Source organism: Anser cygnoides, chromosome 21 (genome assembly GCF_040182565.1).
Source record: "Anser cygnoides isolate HZ-2024a breed goose chromosome 21, Taihu_goose_T2T_genome, whole genome shotgun sequence".
Taxonomy (NCBI): domain Eukaryota; kingdom Metazoa; phylum Chordata; class Aves; order Anseriformes; family Anatidae; genus Anser; species Anser cygnoides.
In genome coordinates, this window is record NC_089893.1 from 4,733,366 (window position 1) to 4,751,409 (window position 18,044).

The 18,044-nt window shown below is 49.8% G+C and overlaps 1 long non-coding RNA gene across 3 annotated transcripts in view; it reads left to right on the forward strand.

Annotated features, from left to right (window-relative positions):
* The first annotated feature begins 9,225 nt into the window (after positions 1–9,225).
* LOC106039832 (uncharacterized) overlaps positions 9,226–18,044 on the forward strand; it is a 110,489-nt gene continuing 101,670 nt past the window's right edge. For all 3 annotated transcript variants that reach the window (XR_010826180.1, XR_007163249.2, XR_010826179.1), the window contains exon 1: positions 9,226–9,450. This is a non-coding gene — a long non-coding RNA (uncharacterized lncRNA). The remainder of the gene's footprint in view (positions 9,451–18,044) is intronic.

Below are 18,044 nucleotides of genomic sequence, written 5' to 3' on the forward strand. Positions count from 1 at the left end.
CGGGGATAAGCAGGGGCTCGGGCAGGCTGCTGGCTAGCAATAAAAAGGCGCCGTGTGTCACAGCGCCTTGCATCACAGCCCCAGCTGCCTCTCAGCAGAGGAACTTTGCTGAGATATTGTAGGCAGAGGCACCGAAGACGAGATTATATCAAAAATGGAGCAGGTCAGAAGAATAGGCTGGGTAGAGGATTTCCAGCTCTGGGGGAAGGTCAAAGCTCTTTTTTTTTCCAGAATGAAAATCCTGGTGGTTTTCATCAATCATCAAAACCCATTTTTGTCTGAGCTTTACCACAACAATTCAGGTTCGTGTAGCCTTTCTGTATTTTTTCCACTACTTCTGTACGTGCATTAGCTACCTTTCCAATGAAACGTCTCTTCATAGCAGCAGTCCCTGAAGTCTTGCTTTAAAAACTAGAAGAAAAAAAAACCAAAATGCTATGTTCCTTTTCCTCCAGAGTTGTTATTAAGCGAGGAGAATCACTCTTGCCTTTTCATGAACGATTTTGGGTTTTGTTGTTTTGTGGGAAGCTGAGAGCAGAACAATTTCAGTGGGCATCAGAGTTCCTCTGGTGCTGTGCTCGTCTCCGAAAGCAGAGAGCCCTGTGCTGCTGCCAGTCCGTCCATCCATCCCCATCCCTCCCCGCGTGCCAGAAGCCCCTCTGGCCAAGCTGCAACACACCGAGCTGCAGAAATCGTGCGTGAGGTGGAGAAATTGCAGAAGCAGAAGGAGCCCTTACAGCAAACAGTCTATTTATTGATATTTTATTATGCTGTTTAGCAGGACCCTGGTGCCTGTAATAAAGCATTAAGGAAGTGCAGCAGCACATTCTCATTGATCCCATTCAGCGCTGTGATCTGAGCTCGAGGGCTAGTGACAAAGAACAGAAATTATTTTGTTCCCCTCCCCTGTGCTGAGCTGCTGATGGCAAGGTGCCCGGCGAGCCTGAAGACCAGCTGGTTGTGCTGTCACCCCGGCTGAACGGACACAAACGGCATGGAAAATGGGAAAGGTGTGGAGAAATCCCTGATGACGCAGGAGAGCTTGGGTCTGGTGGTTCCTGGATGAAGATGGAGTTGGTCTGGGTTGGTCCTGAAGAGCAGCCGGGGATGAGCTGGGAGGTTCCAGGTGTGATGGAAATGCCGTGGCTGTGTCTGCTCGGGATGCTCAGCATGGGATGCAGCAGCAGGGATGGGCGGCAGCACGGAGAGCGCTCCTGGCCCCTGAGCAGTGAGTCTGAGGATCTTGTGCAACCGCTGCGCCGACCAAATGGCCTGGGAGAGGTGCTGCAGCGGGGTTATTTCTGTTATCAGCCATGCAGCCGGTGCCCTGGTCCCCTCGTGGCTAGGTGCCTACAGAGGGGGAGCGCAGCAGCTGCCCCCTCCCCAGCCAGAGCCCCAGGAAGATGCAGCCGCGCTCCCAGCCCTGCTGCTGCTCCCTGGCAGAGGGACGAGCCCCGTGGCTGCTGCTACCCTTCCTCCTCCACCCAGTGCCCACACGGGCACTTGGTCTCCAGAAGCTCCTTTCTCTCCTCCCCGTGTAAATTAGGGTAATAACAACAGTAGCCCTTAGGATGGCTGGAAGATGATGAATCGTTAGCTCCAGCACTGTTCCCCAGGGCCTAAACCTCTCATTTTGTGCGTGGCAGGGTTCACATCAGCACGAACGTGCTTCCTCTTATCTCAGCAATCTCCGCATTCCCCCACTGTGACTGTGGGGACAATTGGTGGCTGCAATCGTCTGCGTGATGTGCGAGGAAGGAAGGCTCCAGTAATACCTGGCTGGGATTCGGCGCGGATTAATTAGCTACCATTTGCACAGCGCTTTGAAGCTTCAAACCTATTCGAGTGTAAGCATTATTATTAAATAGCGATCCATTAGTTCTGTTCATCGGCCACGGCCTCTCTGTAGCTCCCTCTGGTATTACTTTCTACAGCATCCTCTATTTGTCTTTGCTATTCAAAAAAAAAAAAAAAATTCATTAAGGAGACACTGCAGTAAAGGCAAATCTGCAGGTTTGGTGTTGGCAACCCCACTCCTGATGGCAGGGTTATCGCTGTGCTAGGCAGCAAGAAGGGCTTTAATACCCGTGCCCTCCTGGATCCACCACCAGCTCCTGGGCAGCAGAGACCCAGGTGAGCTGAACACCCAGCTCCCATCGGGGGGCTGCGTCCTGCGTGGGGGATTACAGGGGGTTAAGCCCTTCCCTGCTTTGGCTACTGGAATTCTAGCTGACACCAGAAATGGGCAAAAAATGCGTTAGCTCAGAGCTCGGGGAAAACTCCGATGGATCCAAAGTCAGCCCTGAGATGCGCCCAGCTGATTGCCACGGCTGGGCTGGTGACCCACGGAGCCACGGGGACGGGTCCTGCTCCCTGTCCTATCCCTGCAGAGGGATGCTGCTGTAAGAGCACGGCACCAGGCCCATGGGAAAGCAGGGCTCCCCCCTTCCCATGCACAATGCCACACTGCCAGGGTGAGCCACAACAGGAACGGGGCTGCCAAGCTCCCTGCGAGCCGGGAGCAGCTGCTGGAGCCAGCTGAGGACCCCGCGCAGCTGCAGCCTCGCTCCTGGTGCCACCACCGGGAAGGGCTCATGGCTTCTGGCACCGACGCGGATATGCGGGTGCATGCTGCTAGCTGGGACTGAGGTTTTATTCTTGTAAACACTGTATTTATTATTTTTAAAAAAAACAACACGCAGGCTGCCGAATGCATATTGCACAAAAAAGCCATAAACCTCCCACTAAAGAGCCGGAAAAATGCTCTGAGGAGAACAAACCAGGCATATATCACTGTGTTTGGCCAATCTTAAACCCAGTCATGGCATCACAAATAAAACGCACGGGGCTCCTTTCACCACAAGAGTATTCTCAATCAAAAAAGAAATGTATATAATTCAAGAACTGATACACTCTAAATCAAGATGTGGCTTATGTTCAGGAAGCACAAAGATAAAGAAAAAAAAAAAAGGTCTGGGCAATTTCAAAATCATTCAGGCCTCCGACTGCTAGTCCTTCGGCTGCTGCGTAAGGGAGAGGCTTTGGGAGCAAGCAAAGATTTTTAAGTGGGATCAGTAATTCAGGATTGCCTCCAATTCTGCTCCATTGCTTCAACTCCGCTATCACAACAATGAAGGCAGTCAATATTGCTCCCTGCTTTTGAACAGATTTAAGCTGTTCCCTGCATATTAAAATTATATCTGTATGGGATGGTTTAACTCTTGCTCTGCCTGATGCAGGCTGAAAAAATCTCAAGGATGCTCGTAAGCCCACAATTTCCTCTCTGGGGTCCTGGCTTGCAGGATGTCAGTCCTTTCACCCCTTATTTCAGGTCAGACCGGGTTACAGTCTCCAACTTGGGGCAGAGAAAAGGTTTCCTGATAAAATGACCATTTCCCGAGGAAAAGAAGGTTTATCCTAAAACTCCAGACTTATTTAACACCACCATCTCCCTTCTCATACATACAACGCACCTCGTTTTTTCTATCCACTGGTTTAAAGCTGTGCTCTGCAAGTCTGGGCAGTACTTGGGCTACTTTTAAAGGATCTACCAAGGTGATTAGGGAAAGCCAAGTGTTACCAGGCTTAAATTTGCTACACAGGGTCCACAGTTTTATGGGTAAATTTCTACGTGTCTGCCAAAGGAAGCTGCAGGCTGTCTGGGCACTGGCACCTCCGGCAGTGTGCGCCTCTCCGCAGAGGTCTGAGCAGTGTGTGGAGTAACGGGACCTGTCTGCCCTGGGGAATATGAACCCTACCCTAATATGTACAAAAACATCACTACAGAACCTGGACCTCTTTGCCAGCACCTCCAAACGGTGCCGCGGTGCAGAGCTGTTATCTGACTGCACCCGGTGCCGGTCTGGAGCTGCCCAAAGCGAGCTGGACTTGGTCTGCAGCCCTTAGCTGTGCCATTTGGGTCGGTTCTGAACCAGTTCTCTAAAACATCTGAGCGGAGCCGTTAACCAGCATTTGATCCTTTTTGCTGATAAGGCTTATGGGATGGGTTTTAGTGGGATAATTTTTTTTATTTTTTTTTTTTGCTTCCAAGAGGCCAGATTTCTGAGCGAGAGCCTGCATGTTTGGGTGGGGACCACCTCGAAGGACTTGTGTGTGTTGCTCCATGCTGAGCGCAGTGATTCTTCGTATTTTTATGGCTCCACCGGTGCGGCGGATCTACCCCAGGCCGTGGCTGGTCCTTACCCCATTGGGGTTTTTAGCCTAAATCACAGCCCCGGGGCTCAGGGTGCCCAGGCAGAGAGGCAGAGACGAGCAGGCAGGGCTGTTGTTGCTGCTGTCGTACAGCTGGGGGCTCCGAGCCACAGCGGGACCCAGGGCTCTGCCCGCAGCCCCGCACGCTGCTGCTTCGCTCCTTTTCCACGCTGGGAGCCCTGCAGGGACCGTGGGGTTTCCTTGGCCCCATCAGAGCAGGGCTGAGGTCCCCAGGAGGCACAGAGCCACGCAGCACCCATGGGCAGTGCCCGCCTGCACCCACTGCCCCTGCACCCACTGCCCCTGCACCCACTGCCCCTGCACCCACTGCCCCTGCACCCACTGCCCCTCTGTCCTTTGGCTCAGCACCCTTTGGCCTCTGTATCTCAGCACACAGACGGCTGGGAGCTTTGCCTTCACAGCTTCTTCTGCGCTTCTGCTTGCGGCGTGGTTTATTAAACACACAGTTGGAAGTGAGGCTGCATCTTCTCTCCTTAGTCTTGGAGACCCTGCCTGCACACATGTGGTTTCAATATAAATACAGACTGCCGGGAAGCTTTTTTCTGACTTGGGGAGAAGGTGTAAACCCTTGCAGGATAAACATACCTCCATCAGGAAGGGAGAATGACTTCACTTCTGGCTCACAATCATTGCTTATGTGAGCTTTAATCATTCTGCTCTTTGTACTAAGTGAAGCCCTTATGATCAATCAGAACTTTGAAGTTTTGTTATAAAAATGTAAATGAAATGCATTTTTAAATGAAGCCTTTCTTCTGCCTCGCGCGCCTCTCTCCATCCTTCCAGGCACGCTCCCAGGAAGCTCACCGGGGCTGATAACGGCGATGGCAGCGCCGGGCTGTGTCACCACCGCTCCCTTCCCTGTCCCTGCTCCTCCACTTGTACAAGAAAAGGTAGAAAAAAGGAGCGGAGCTGCCCCCCGGACGCTTCCAGACGCTCTGATCTGGTTGGGAGACAAAATGTTCTTCGGTTTGCGGCTCTAAAAATAAAGACGGACTTGTAGGGAAAGCGTTGTGCTGTCGGTTGCTTCTTTTTCGATGTCAGCCCAACTCCCCGGGGAGGCAAGGTGTGTGCAACCTGCTGTCTGGCTGCTTCGCTCCGGTAATAACTTCTGGTCCCACTGGCCTCATTCCCCTGACTCTCACAGCAAGAGAAATGTCTCCGAGGAAGGAAATTCCCCCAAGCTTCGGAAAATCCCATCTGTCCAAGCATGCTGGTTGCGTTCCAGTACCTGAGACGTGGCAAAACAAAATCAGTATCTCAAACAAGTTCTTCCTGAGCCTGGCCCTGGGGATGCCCAGCTCTCATCCAGCTGGCTGCAGGCCTCAGAGAAGCACTCCTCAAGGGCTTGGCCAGGGTCTGGTCACAGAAAGGAGCAAAGCTGGTGGACCTGTGATGGCTGGGCTAGGTGGAAGGAGGAGAAGAAAAGCCTGGTATTTAATTTCAAGCTGTTTCCTTGAGTTCTGCTTTCACTGACACCCTTAGGAACTTCCTGGGAAGCAAAGCTGGCCAAGTCTGGCAGAAGTCTGGGAAAAATACAGATTTATCATGACCTAAACTCTTGTTCTGGCCACGTGGGTGGACTGTTTCCAGTATTTTTCTGCACTCAGTGTTTTGCTGGTGATTTGGTGAAACCTCCCAGTGTCCACAAGCCCCTGCTTCTCTGGAGACCTCCATGAAGCCCTCCCTTGGGCATCAGCGTGCTGCCACGCACCCCTGCAAGGCAAGGCAAGGCTCAGTGGGACCCATGGGACCCCCACCTGGGAGCAAAGGGCGCACATCTGCCATGTGCCCTGTGCTGGCATCGGCTCCAAAGCCTCCCGTCATTTCCCAAACATTGTTCTGGCAGCAGATGGATAAAGATGCCCTTCCTCTCTGCTTTCTACTGATTTTGCATTTCCATTTATTTATTTAATTTATTTTCAGAATCCAGCTGAGGTCTCTGCACACACATGCATGAGCCCGAGGGGCTGACTGTGCGTTTTCACCTGCAAACCAGCCCGATGCATGATGCTCCCCTACACACACAATGACAGCTCAAGGCGTGCTGCTCCTTCTTGTGATTCCCTTTCCGACGGCCCTCCCTCGAGCCAAGCCTTCAAAGAGCCTGGAGCGACCACAGTCGGTGTGGGAAGCCACAGGGCAAGGGGAAGAGCAACTCCAATTTCTTTTCTCCTCTTTTCCCCTGCTGCAGCGCTTTCCCAAGGAGCTGATGCCTGCTGGCGCCCCGAGCACGGTCCGGCTGTTTCGTGATGCACACAGCATCCCTCTCCCATCGCCGCCGGCAGCAGGCTGCCTCACCTGTCCACGAGACAGTTAGGGAGACTAATTGCACACCTAAAAGTGCTGACAGGACAGAGCTCTGTCCCTTCACTCATAATTGGTGTCGACGTGGTACTCCCCCAGCCCTGGGGTGCTCCGCAGCCGAACAGGCTGCAGGCTTTCTGTCCGCTCAGCTTGCTTTGTAAAGGCTTTCTTGGATGTAAGGGGGGACAACCCTTTTTATAAGAATGCATACAGTTATCTGTTAGGCGTTTTATTTGTTCTTTACCGCAGTCAAACTCAGCAGCGTTTTTAGCCCGGCTCCCTCTCCCTGTCTGTCTGCCAGCCCTGCCCTTCATCAGCCTGACCCCACTGCCTGATTTCAGCAGGTCCATGTTCTGATGGGTTTTGCCAGCTGGAAGAATGAGACCAAAATTACTTCCCCAGCTAAGGGGAGAGCTGAAGAGCGAGCACAGCAGTGGCAATAGCCACCAGAGATCCCATGGAGGCCAGGGACAGGCTGATTGCTCAGCCCAGAGAAAAGGCTCCGTCACAGCTTGCGACGCATTTGTTACGGGAGAGCTGTGTTGCACCGAGCCTCCCAAACCAACTAACGCTTTGTTAGCTCATGGTTCACAACGATACTCCTTTTTTTTAATGCCAGCTGGATGTCTTAAATCTGGTGTCATGTTTTTAAAGTGCTGCAGGTCCCGGCACCATTTTGAAAAGGATGCTTAGGCAGGCACCTGACTCACTGGCCACAAGAAGAAATTTCTCTTTTGATCTTGTATTCCTAATCCAGCAGCGTTGTTTATTGCTGAGCAAGGAGCTTTGTTCTCGTCTGAGCACTTCCATGGGACTGGCAGGTCAGCAGATGCACCAGGAGATGTTTTGCCTCGTCCTATGTCGTGTAGCAGCACATCAGTGCTGGCTTTCAAGCTGCAGTCCACGGGCTCCAGGCAACCCACGGACTATCTCCGATCGTTTGGTGAAAACAAACCGTTTGGCAGGAGACTTGTGTTTGCTATATCAGGATCTGCAATTCCAGGAGAAAATTCTAAGGATTCAGCAACAGGGGGAGGGGAAGGAATGAAAGAAGAGAAAAAAGGGAAAAGTGCTCACCCAAGCTGATGCATTTTGTTATCTAAGCCAGACATTAGGTTTTAGAGCGGATTTTGATTTTAGTTTGGATCCAGCGTAGATCTGCTGATTCTAATGTCCACAGATAACAAGGCTGGCGAGAGAATTTTTAGATGCTAGTTGGTAGACTCTGCAAATTGATAGTGCAGCATCCTCACTCTGAAAGTATTTTACTGAGCATTAGATTTATGCCATTTACTGCTTTTCAGATAAAACAGTCGCTATGTTTGAAACCGCTGATGTACTTAGAATGGAGAATGGACTAGCTTAGTGGTTGCTGAATTTGATTGCTTAGAGGCCCGTTTATTTCTAGATTGGAGAGCCTGTGTTCTAAATTACAGAGCTACTGCTTTTATGAATTGAGCGGTGCTCGGATGAAGCAGGTGAGGGGCTGGCTGCGCTGCCTACAGGCTCCACAGATTTCGGGATGAGTGGCTGAGGTCAATTTGAGTTCATTACACTGGAAGGAGTTTATGATTTCTTTGTTATGGAGGTTCAATACGAATTGATTTTAAAATAAACTCTTTTTGACCATTTTAATAAATTCACTTTTTTTTTCAGGCTTTGATGTGTTGGTGTTGTTTTTTTTTTTTTCCCCATGTGATCAGCATAAAGCATTTCCCTTGCTACCCCCATCACTATGAATATTATTTAGACCTTGCAGCTCTTCTTTTCTTCTCTTCCAAAACTTGATCAAGAGATGGGCAATAACTCAGACTCATTTGAGGCTTAGCTCTAGGTGCCAGTCTTTCAGCTGTGGTTCAGGAATTCAGCCAGTACAACACAGTGTGAGGAAAACCCTTATGGCTTAAGACAATATTTTCCCAGGTATTTTTGCTGGAGTTAAACAATTTCAAGTCTTTTCAATGAGTATTAATAGGCGGAAAATTTCAAATGCTCAGTCATCATTTACATCACGGTGCAATTTGGATAATACTTGCAGCTATTCCCTGGGGACATTTGAGAACCAGCTTGACATGGGGGGGTTCTTTTCCACTCCTCCAAGCAGGGAACAAGAGCAAAGAAACCTTATCCATGTTGCAAACCTAAATGCATTACTGAATAAGTCCTTGCAGCAGGGGAACCTGTGGACTCCTAGTTCCAGAGATGAGCTTTTGCAGAGTTTCTTCAATGTCTAAAGGATTCATGCTGTAGTTTTTCCTTCAGTAGAGACTGCTAGGAACAGTTTCTCCCCACCCCCAGCCCTAAAATGCAGAAATCTCTCAGAATTTTACTCTTGTGTGCTGTCCTGTCTCCTGTGAAGGGACTGAAACTGGACAGGGGGTTAAGTTCAGTGTGAGAAACAACACAGCAGCAGAAACACGGATGACAAAATCATTTCACCACGAAACAGGTGACGGCGGTGTCAGCAGCACTAGGCCTCCCTTAGGCACGCAGCTGGCTCAGGTAATGGGGACAACAAACTTTTCTCCTTAGACTTCTCCTCGGGAAAATTACTTCTCCCCTATTCACGCCTCGTTTCTTCAATCTACTAAAAACCACCCAAATTCGCTCCCTTCCACCTGAGATCTATGTGCTGCAGAGCTTTTTGCCCAGGTGTTTCCAGCAAGGCCCCAGGGGGGCCCCAGGGGCAACACCTGGGGGCACTGTGCAGGGAGGGCATTTATCGAGCAGCTCAGGCCTTCCTTAGCTTTTTGTGTGGCAGTTGCAGGGCTGTCTGCTGCCTGATGTCCCACTTGGGCTCAAGCTTTTGGCTGTTTTTGTTTTGTGGTTACATTTCCCCATGGCTGTAGGGGCAGCCTGGCTTTTGGATGTGCTCAGCTCTGCCTCCCTCGACCTCCCAGCTGCGTGGATAAGGTAGGAAAAGTTTCTGTTGCTTCTCTTTTTCTGTCTCATGTGCCTCCCTGCAGCCTGGAGTGCTAGGGGAGGCAGTGGAGAAGCCCAGCAGATCTGTCAGTGAGATAAGTGTGTTTTAAAGAGCAGTGATATCTGTCAATGAGACAGCAGCTGCACAGGAATTCATTTCCATCTCTGCCTCCTGATCTGGCCCAGAAATGTCGATGCAGCACTTTTCTTTCTGTGGTTGTTTCTTGAGTGTTTTTTTTTTTTCTTGCTCTGTGTATCTAGGGGCTATAACAAGGGAAGGACAAAAAGCTGGAGGAAGCTCCGATGACTGTGCAGCCTAGTCCCAAATCCCTCCCTTGGCTTTTTTTTTTTTCCTCACTCCATAGTGGCAGATGAGTGGAAGCTTACCAAGGTTGTGCCTCAGGAGGTCTTGCTTTGCTATAAATAGCATCAAGGGGAACAGCTAAAAATTCATCCGGAAATGCCCATCTGTTGGCTCTGTGCTTGCAGTCTGTCCCTCTGCCCCTCCATAAGGCCAGGCGCTGCCTGTGCACCCCAGCACAGCTCGGGGTCCTGTGTGGGGATGCTGCAGGGCTGCATGGGGCAGGGAACAAATAAATGGCTTTTAGGGGATGCAAAATGTGGCAGGGGTGCTTTGGTATGTGCTAAGGCCATTTAACCCTGTGGCTTTCCTAATGCTTTTCCCCCACCCCAGTGTTCTGTTCCTTTGCACCTGCTGGTCTCTAAGGGTGCCTGTACCAGAGATCTCCATTAGCACTTCGTGCTCCCCCAGCTCCGTGTCCGAGCGTGGCTGCAGGGCAGAAACTTGGGCAGGGGTCCTGGTCCCCTGTGAAAACCCCCATCCAGCTCTGAAGCCAGGATGGCTTTGCTAAAAACCGGAGCTTTGTCTCAGCGTGAGGCCATTTGCAATCACTTACTGGAAGGCTTAAGAAAGGCACCCCTGGATTTGGTGGCCAAAAGCGGGTTGGCAAGCAGCCCTCTGCAGCTCCAGGCACCTGCATTTGTCTGAGCGGGATGCAGATGCTCCCCTGGGCTCGGTGGTTCAGCCTGCTTGCTGGGCTGCAGAGCAATGCTGTGGTGTCTGACAGCTCCAGACACCCCAGGTGATGTTGCTTGAAGAGAGATTGGAAAAAGTTATTTACAAGTCATCTTTGCAAAGAACGAGAGGGGGGGAAAAAAAAAAAAGCAGCACATATAGCTAATGCAGGCAGCGGTGATTAAAAGCAGCAGGCTGAATGCCTGCTCGCAGGCTGCATACTTTCCTGAGTTACCTACCCTTTCCATGGGTGCCGGTAGCCAAGATTGAAGGCTCATTGTTTCCAGGGTTTGCTAAAAAAAAAAAAAGTGTATTTCTGCTGGCCTGGATGGGGTGGAGGGAAATATCTGCTGAATGTATATGTGTATTGGGAGTGCGCTTGGTGTTTCTGCTCTCATTTGCAAGTCTTTTTTAAGCACCTGTCCTTTAGTCTGTGTTACTGCATGCAGTCAATCATCCCGGTGCTGCTCTCTGCAATGCAAACAACATACATCATATGACAGGGGAAGTTAGAGGAATGCTTTGTTACCTGGTCCCGGTCATTTGCAATGCACAATAGTAGCTGTGATGCTGATGAATGTGCTTAAGGCTTTAAGTGGGAGCAGCGCGGGTTTACCCAGGCGTTTGGCTGAGGTGATTAAAAATGTTCATTGCTTCAAGTTAGGAATGCGTCGGTTGTAATGGCTGCTCTTGTTCCTGCTTGCGGGGATGTTAGGGGGACAAACACTTACCTGGTGTAAATCGGGAGAGCTGCTCTGCAGTTGCATTCCGTGCATCTGAGCCTCGGGTCTGTTGTTTCAGTGGAACTAGGCTGATTTATGCCAGCCGAAGATCCATTTCTAAAACTGTTTAAAGCTTAGCATCTCTCTCGCAGCATCCCTGTGAGATGAGGATTTATTGCAGCTGTTTGAGAAATGCAAATTTTTTTTTCAGGAAATATGCTTTTTCATAAAAATGCTTTTTCAGTCAGTGAAAAATATTTCATGAGCATCTTTTAAGGTTTTGATGGGAGATAGAAATCCCAGAAAGCAAAACATTTTGAGCTTTCTTTTTAGAGCCCTGGTTTTGCCTATGGTCTCAATTATTTACATTTTCTTTATGATTAAAACTGATAAATGAAAACTGGCAAGTTTCTCGTTCAGACAGAAAGGGGTACTTTAGAGAAGCCTTTTTTTTTGGTGAGAATTATGTTGTGTTATAGTGCTCCAGCCAGCCCTGTGACAAGCATAAGGTTAAAATACGAAAATCCTGGGTTCAGATTTTATTTGGTAGTTTTTTATTAGTTTCTGCAAACCAGTCCATGGTCCCCCTCCTGGTTAAAAAGCAGAATCAATACCCAGGAAGGGTCAACCAGTTTACAATTCATTACATGTATGTGTTTCTAACTGACAGTGCAATTCTTGTTTCTCATTTTTCATGTCAACTGTTTCTTGGAAAAACAATAAAAGAAAGAGAAGCAGAAAGACAAAGACAGAGATTTATCCAAGTCATCAAGTGAAATGAGAGCTGACAGGTTCTCTAATGTTACATGCCCAGAACAAAGAGGATTCCTCACTCTGCTCTTCTGTAAATGTTTGAGAATCCTTTGTGTGCAGCTCTGCTATTCACTGGGAACTTCAGCTCCAGGATTCCTCAGTAATTCCTTCAGAAATGTGCCCAAGATGCTCCTTGGCATTGCAAGAACTGTGGCAGATCAAAGGCAAGCAGCGATGAACTGTTTGGATCCTTTCCCATCTTTGTCACTGAGTGTACCCAAGTTCCCCCAGGCAAATCAATGTTTTTGCCTCGGTTCTTTTCCTTGTTGAAGGAAAAGAATACAGGCAACTTCGGGCATGGTGAAGGTTCAAAATTTCAGGGAAAAATCCCCGTTGGTGAGAAGCTTCTCTGCTAGAATCAGTGTTGATTAACTTACACCAAGCATCTGACCGCAGGAACCAAGTTTTAATTGAGTTCAAAATGTTCCCAAGTTCAGAAGTGCTTGCAAGCGCGTTTGGAGGTCGCAGCCATCTGCAGTCAGACTCGTGGAGTCAGAAGTTGTAAATCCAGGAACAAAATCCTGGTTTGCGGTTCACACTTTGGCAGACGGAGACAGATTTCCTGGTGCTGAGATTGCAGGGAGCATCAGAAGCTGGTGGGGATGTTACTTCAGGCCTGGGCTGCACGGTTAAGGGGAAGTTGCAAAATAAGGTCAAGAATTAATAGGAGAGCCACGGAAATCCTGGGCTGTCTTCGTGCTGTGGTGCCAGCTCTGCTTTCATTGACAACGCTTGCTCTGCTTAGGGGGTTGTAGGCTGAAATCTCCCAAATGAAAAACTCATTGATTGGAGGTAGAGGCCGGGTCTGGGTCTGTTCCAGAGGTTGTTTTGGGTCCACTTGATTTGATCAAGCGTCTGGGAGGGCTTGGTTAGAAAAGCTTTGACTTTTCTAAAGGGCAGACAGGGACTTTTCCCCCACAACATTTTCCTGAGAGGTATTTTGAGGCAGACCTAATTTATTAGCAATGGCCAGAGGTGGGGGGAGAAAAGTAGTTTTAGTTTGGGCCGGTTCCAGCATGGTAGGTCCCTTTGCATCCCTTCCTGCCTCACTTACCCCACTTGATTTCCACCTGGAAGCTCAAGTGCTGAGGGAATGAGGGGCAAAGAGCCTCCATATTTTTTTTACCCTTTTCTCTTGAGCGTACAGTGCTAGCCTAGATGTACTCCAGCATTGCCCTGTCCCCATGGGGTAAGTCAGTCACTCCAGAACAGACTGGAAGTGACTTTTTGTTAGAAAGCAAGCTGAACCCTCTTTGCCGTTGGTTCTCTCTGTCTCCTATGTGACAATATTCCTTCCTCTCCTTAGTGCAATACATCTGGAGGATCACTGCAAGGCAGCTCTGGGGGCTCAGCCTGCCTCCTCTGGGGAGACGGGGAAGGGGTGATTCAAGCCCCCAGTGGGAGCTTGGTTGGGGAACGGGGGCTGGAGGGAAACACTGCTCCAGAGAGCTGATTACTCTTCTTTTTCTGCCCTGAAATAAGAGCTCATTCAGAGAAAATCCTTCTCAGCTCCTGTAGCCAAAATGTGAAGCAGAATTGCTGGGCTGAGCAGGTCTGAAGGGATGCTGAGCTGGGGTGTTCTCAGCTGCTTTGGGGAGGGAGGGGAAATGGGGAGATCTCATGGTGGTGATTGATGGGGAGGGGGTTCTGCACCTTCTAGGTGGTGAGACCCCAAGTGAATGAATGTGACTGCTGCTTGCACTGGGCTAAAGGAATCCCTTCTGCAGGGCTTCCTGCAGGGGCAGGAGGAACCTGTCCCTTGTCTGCCTGCCTTTCCCTGGTCTCTACCTTCTGCGCTGTGCTTTTTGCCTGCATTGGGGCATCAGGAGTTGGACCCAGCTATAGACTGGACAGTAGGTGGGATGTACAGGAATACAAACTCCTCTGGAGTCTGGTGGCTTTTGCTCGTGCGCCCAAGGATTGTCTGGACATGAGCAACAAGGGCAGGAAGGTGGGTGCTTCCCTTCTTCACCACCCTAAATGGGAACTGCTAGAGGGACTTTGTGACACCAGGCACAGCCCCTGCTCCGGGACCATGTGCTGGATTTCACATTGCGTGTTCCTTTGTACATGGACAAAACCCTCGATTTATCCTTCTTGGATCGTTATTTGCAGAACATTCAATTCTTTGCGCTTCTCTGTATGCAAAACAGAAGAATAATCTTAGAAATATGGGGTTGGTGGGACATCTAATCCTTTCCCTACCCCATACACAACTGACTAGATGACACCAACCCTGGCAGATGTTCTTAAAATCCTCCTCTGACAAGGGCTCAGCCCCCTGCCTGAGTAGTCTGTTTCTGTACTTATTTACCCTCAGCACTAGGAAGTTTATCCAACCAACAAACCTAAATTTACCTTTTTTCTATTTTCTCCCTTGCAAATTCACCCTATTTTCTGCTGTTCTGCCTCTAGTGGCCTAAAGGATAATTGCTCACCTCCCTTTTCAGACCAACCTTTTACATATCAGAGGTCTGTTATTATATCCCCAGTTCAGAAAACTCTTATCTGGGCTGAGCAAACCTATTTCGTTTGACCTTTCTTTGAGGTTGCGTTTAAGCCTCCCTTCCCGTCTCCTGGGTGAGCTCAATGTGTGAGTTGTTGATACCGAGCTCGATGTGAGCTTTTGCCCGCCAGAATTTGACGAAGCAACTTGCTTCCCACAGCTCCCCGGGCTGGGAAAAATCACAGATATTTACAGCCCTGTGCTAAAAGCCCCGAGAGCCCGTTCCTGCATTGCTGAGCCCCAAACCAGCTGCTCAGCTGCACCAGAGCACCTTGCTCTGCCAGGGGGTGGGCAGCCAGCATGGGCTGCCTTTTCCCAATCTGTTTTTTTTTTTTTTTTGACACACAAAGTTCCTATTTAGACAAAGCTGGGTGCTGGGATCTGCCCACGTGGGCTGGGGCTGGTGTCTGCAGGAGCAGAGCATTAATTCTCCTGGCCACTTGATGCTCAGCTGAAGGCAGGGAGATCAGTAGCATCCCTCATCCCAAGAAGCTCTGGATCAGTTCTCTGCCTTGATCTTCCTCCAATACTCTGCTTTTCTCTAGTTAAATATAATCGCTATCACTGCAGACAGATTCAGTTTCCGTATTAGCAGCAAAAATATGCAGGAATAAACCACTCATGCATCTCTTCTCTTACAGCAGCGTGACTTTGCTGTCATGTTTTCAATGTTTTCCCCTTGTACTCGATGTTTGCAAGGCCTCTTTGCTTTAAGCCATGTCAGCCACAGGCCCAGAGCATGGTGTAGCTACGGTTTTCTTTCACTGCCTTCCTCCCACTCTCCTCAGCTTGAGTGTTTAATTTGCTCCAGACTCTGAGCAATTTTTGGAGAGCACGGTTTATATTTGTGTATGCAAATAAGCTGAGCAAATATGCTAAGGAGCGCCAAAGATAGATCGGTGCACTTAAAGTACATGCCAGCCCACAGCAAAATCAGCCCAGGCCGTTTTGGTCTCAATTAACCCTTCTGCCTTCGCAGCTCAGTGTCTGGCGAGCAGGCAGTGCTGGAAATGTTCTCCCAAATCCTGCGAGGCTGCAAGCAGCCCAGCGTCGCTGCAGGCAGCGGAGATGCTCAGTGCCCTGGTGCTGGGGCTGGACACAACGCTTTGCCCATGGCTACTGCACTCATGGATTCAAATATTAGTTTTCATGTCCCTTTTATTGTCGGACAAGCGGTTCCAGGAGCTGTGAGTAACGCAGCCAGTTTTCCTCCGGGCTTATGATTTACGTTGGAGTCTCCGGTGTCGAATAAAATGCACGCTCCTGAAGCTTTGTGCATGGTTGGAGTCCATAAAAGCTCTGCCCCGTGGATACTCGGATGGCCAAGACATCACATAGCTGAGCTCCCGTTGTTGCCTTCTCCTTAAGGGCAGGGAAAGAATTTGATCCTCCTCTAATTATCTGCCAGTGGTTATAAAACTTGCGCGCGCGCACAAAAATTGTTTCCCGTAAACTGGTAGATCTGTCAAATTAGTTGAAACATCTCCTGAAGAGCACCAGCTTTCCTAATCTGGTTTCCTCCCTGTAGGAGGGGAAGTGAGAGATCATTGTCATTCGCTGGGCTTGCCTCCGCTGGGGAATTGATGGGAATTGCTGTTGCAGAATAAGCTGTTCAGCCGGAAGCCTTCCAGAAGAGCTGCCTGCACGGACACTCTTCTGGAACAGAAGTGACTTTGCTGTAGCGTAATTACTTCACTTTGGAAGGATGCTAATTACTTTGGAGTGTTTTTTTATTCTGGAATGAAAACCTGCTGTCATAATGTCCTCTGGGAGGCGTGATGAAGTGGTTTCTCCATCAGTCACCGCTCAGACAGCTTCCTCCTGGAGATGGGGTCGGCTCTGAGAGGCCAGCACCAGTTCTGGTGCTGAACCCGGGCAAGCTTTCAGGAGAGAGTCTGAGCAAGCTTCTGCGGTGCTTAAAATAAAGGGTCCTTTAACCTTGGAGTATGTGGAAGGTGGAACAGATTTCGCTACCTTTTTTTAGCCTGGTTTCTTAAAGAAATGAGGCTTGCATAACCGGTGTCTGTGTACATGCTCCTCGTAACTTCTGCACCATTAGCCTGTTTCAGCCACATTTAGCAGAGGACAGGCTTCAGGTGTTGGAGTGCTGCAAGTCTGGGGCTCAGCTAGAGCCAGGTGGGTGGCACCTATGCTCCTGATAAAACACCAGGACATCTGTGTACCAGAAGGGCCCAATATTTTCCCCATCAAAAAGCAGACCACTGGAGGCAAAACACCTTCCCGACGCCTGCCCCCAGGTCTGGTCCTCGTGTTCATGGAGACCTATCTGTGGGGCTGCTTCTGTTTGGCTGTGGCAAATGGTACGTGCTTTAAACCTTCAGCAGCTCCCCGTGCTTCACAAGCTGTTCTCTAATGCTGAAATGTAGCCAGCTCTGGGGAGGACGAGCTGCTGCCCATTTCCTCCCTTCATGTGCTGTCCCAGCCTGACTCACAACCCAGGCTCGCTCGCTCACGAGAACGTTTTCCTTGCGGTCCTCCCACTTTTGATTGTTTTCACGGAGCCCTACAAAAGGGGAACTCGGCAGCAGACGTCCCTAAACGGAGTCAGATGGCATCTCAGGGTGGTGTAGCGGTTCTGCAAATGTGTTGCTGTGCTTGCAGCCAAAACCAGGCTCATTAGAAGGCCTTGCTAGACAGTGCAATCTAAATCCTTCCCCCTCAGGTCTGCACAGCTGTAGCACGGAAGGAGAGGAGTGGAGGAGTCCTTGTTTGCAGGGCCCCATTGCCAGCAACAGATGTTTTTGAGATTAATCTTGCTTGTGCTGCACTGAGGAAGGCAGGACCTATGGCTACAGCTGTTCATCTGCTGCATCATCGGAGTGAAGGGAAAGGGGAGCAGATTAGGCAGGTTCTCCTGCCTGGTGGTAGGTGTCTGCTTTGGGATGTGGGTGGATGCAGTGCTCCCTGCAAGCACCTGCTTCTCTTGGCTCACTATTTAAGGTACCTGGATGACTTGCTCAAGTGCAGATCTTGTCCTGGTCAGTGCCAACTTTCAGACAAATAGATCCCTCTTCCTCCCTGTTCCTCCCTGCAAGAAGTGATCAGCCACACCAGTCCCTGGAGTGAGAAAATCCAAAAAAAAAAAAAAAAAAAAAAAACCACAAAAAACCTCAACAATGAGTAACAACCATCAAAATGGAAGGTGTTTGGGGTAGATGGGTGGTAATGAACTGAAAAATAAGAAGCCCCAGGGCTGGGAAGAGAAGTTTTGGAGCATTAAAAAAGAAAAGGCAGCTCAAACTGTCCCTGTAGGTAGATCTTAACTTCATCTGCTGAGGGAAGGTGTCTTGATGGAGCCCTCAAAAGGGACGGGCTGGAGGCAGGAGGTTCCTGGGTTTCAGTCACTGGGGTTTCCTAGGGAGTTATCTGAGCGGGATGTGGATCCTTGTGCGGTGACCGCAGAACAGCGCGGTAGGGTGAGGGAGCACTTGGCTGCCCACCTGTGGCACGGGAAGCAGCCCACCCCAGCAGGGTTCCCCTGCCTTCT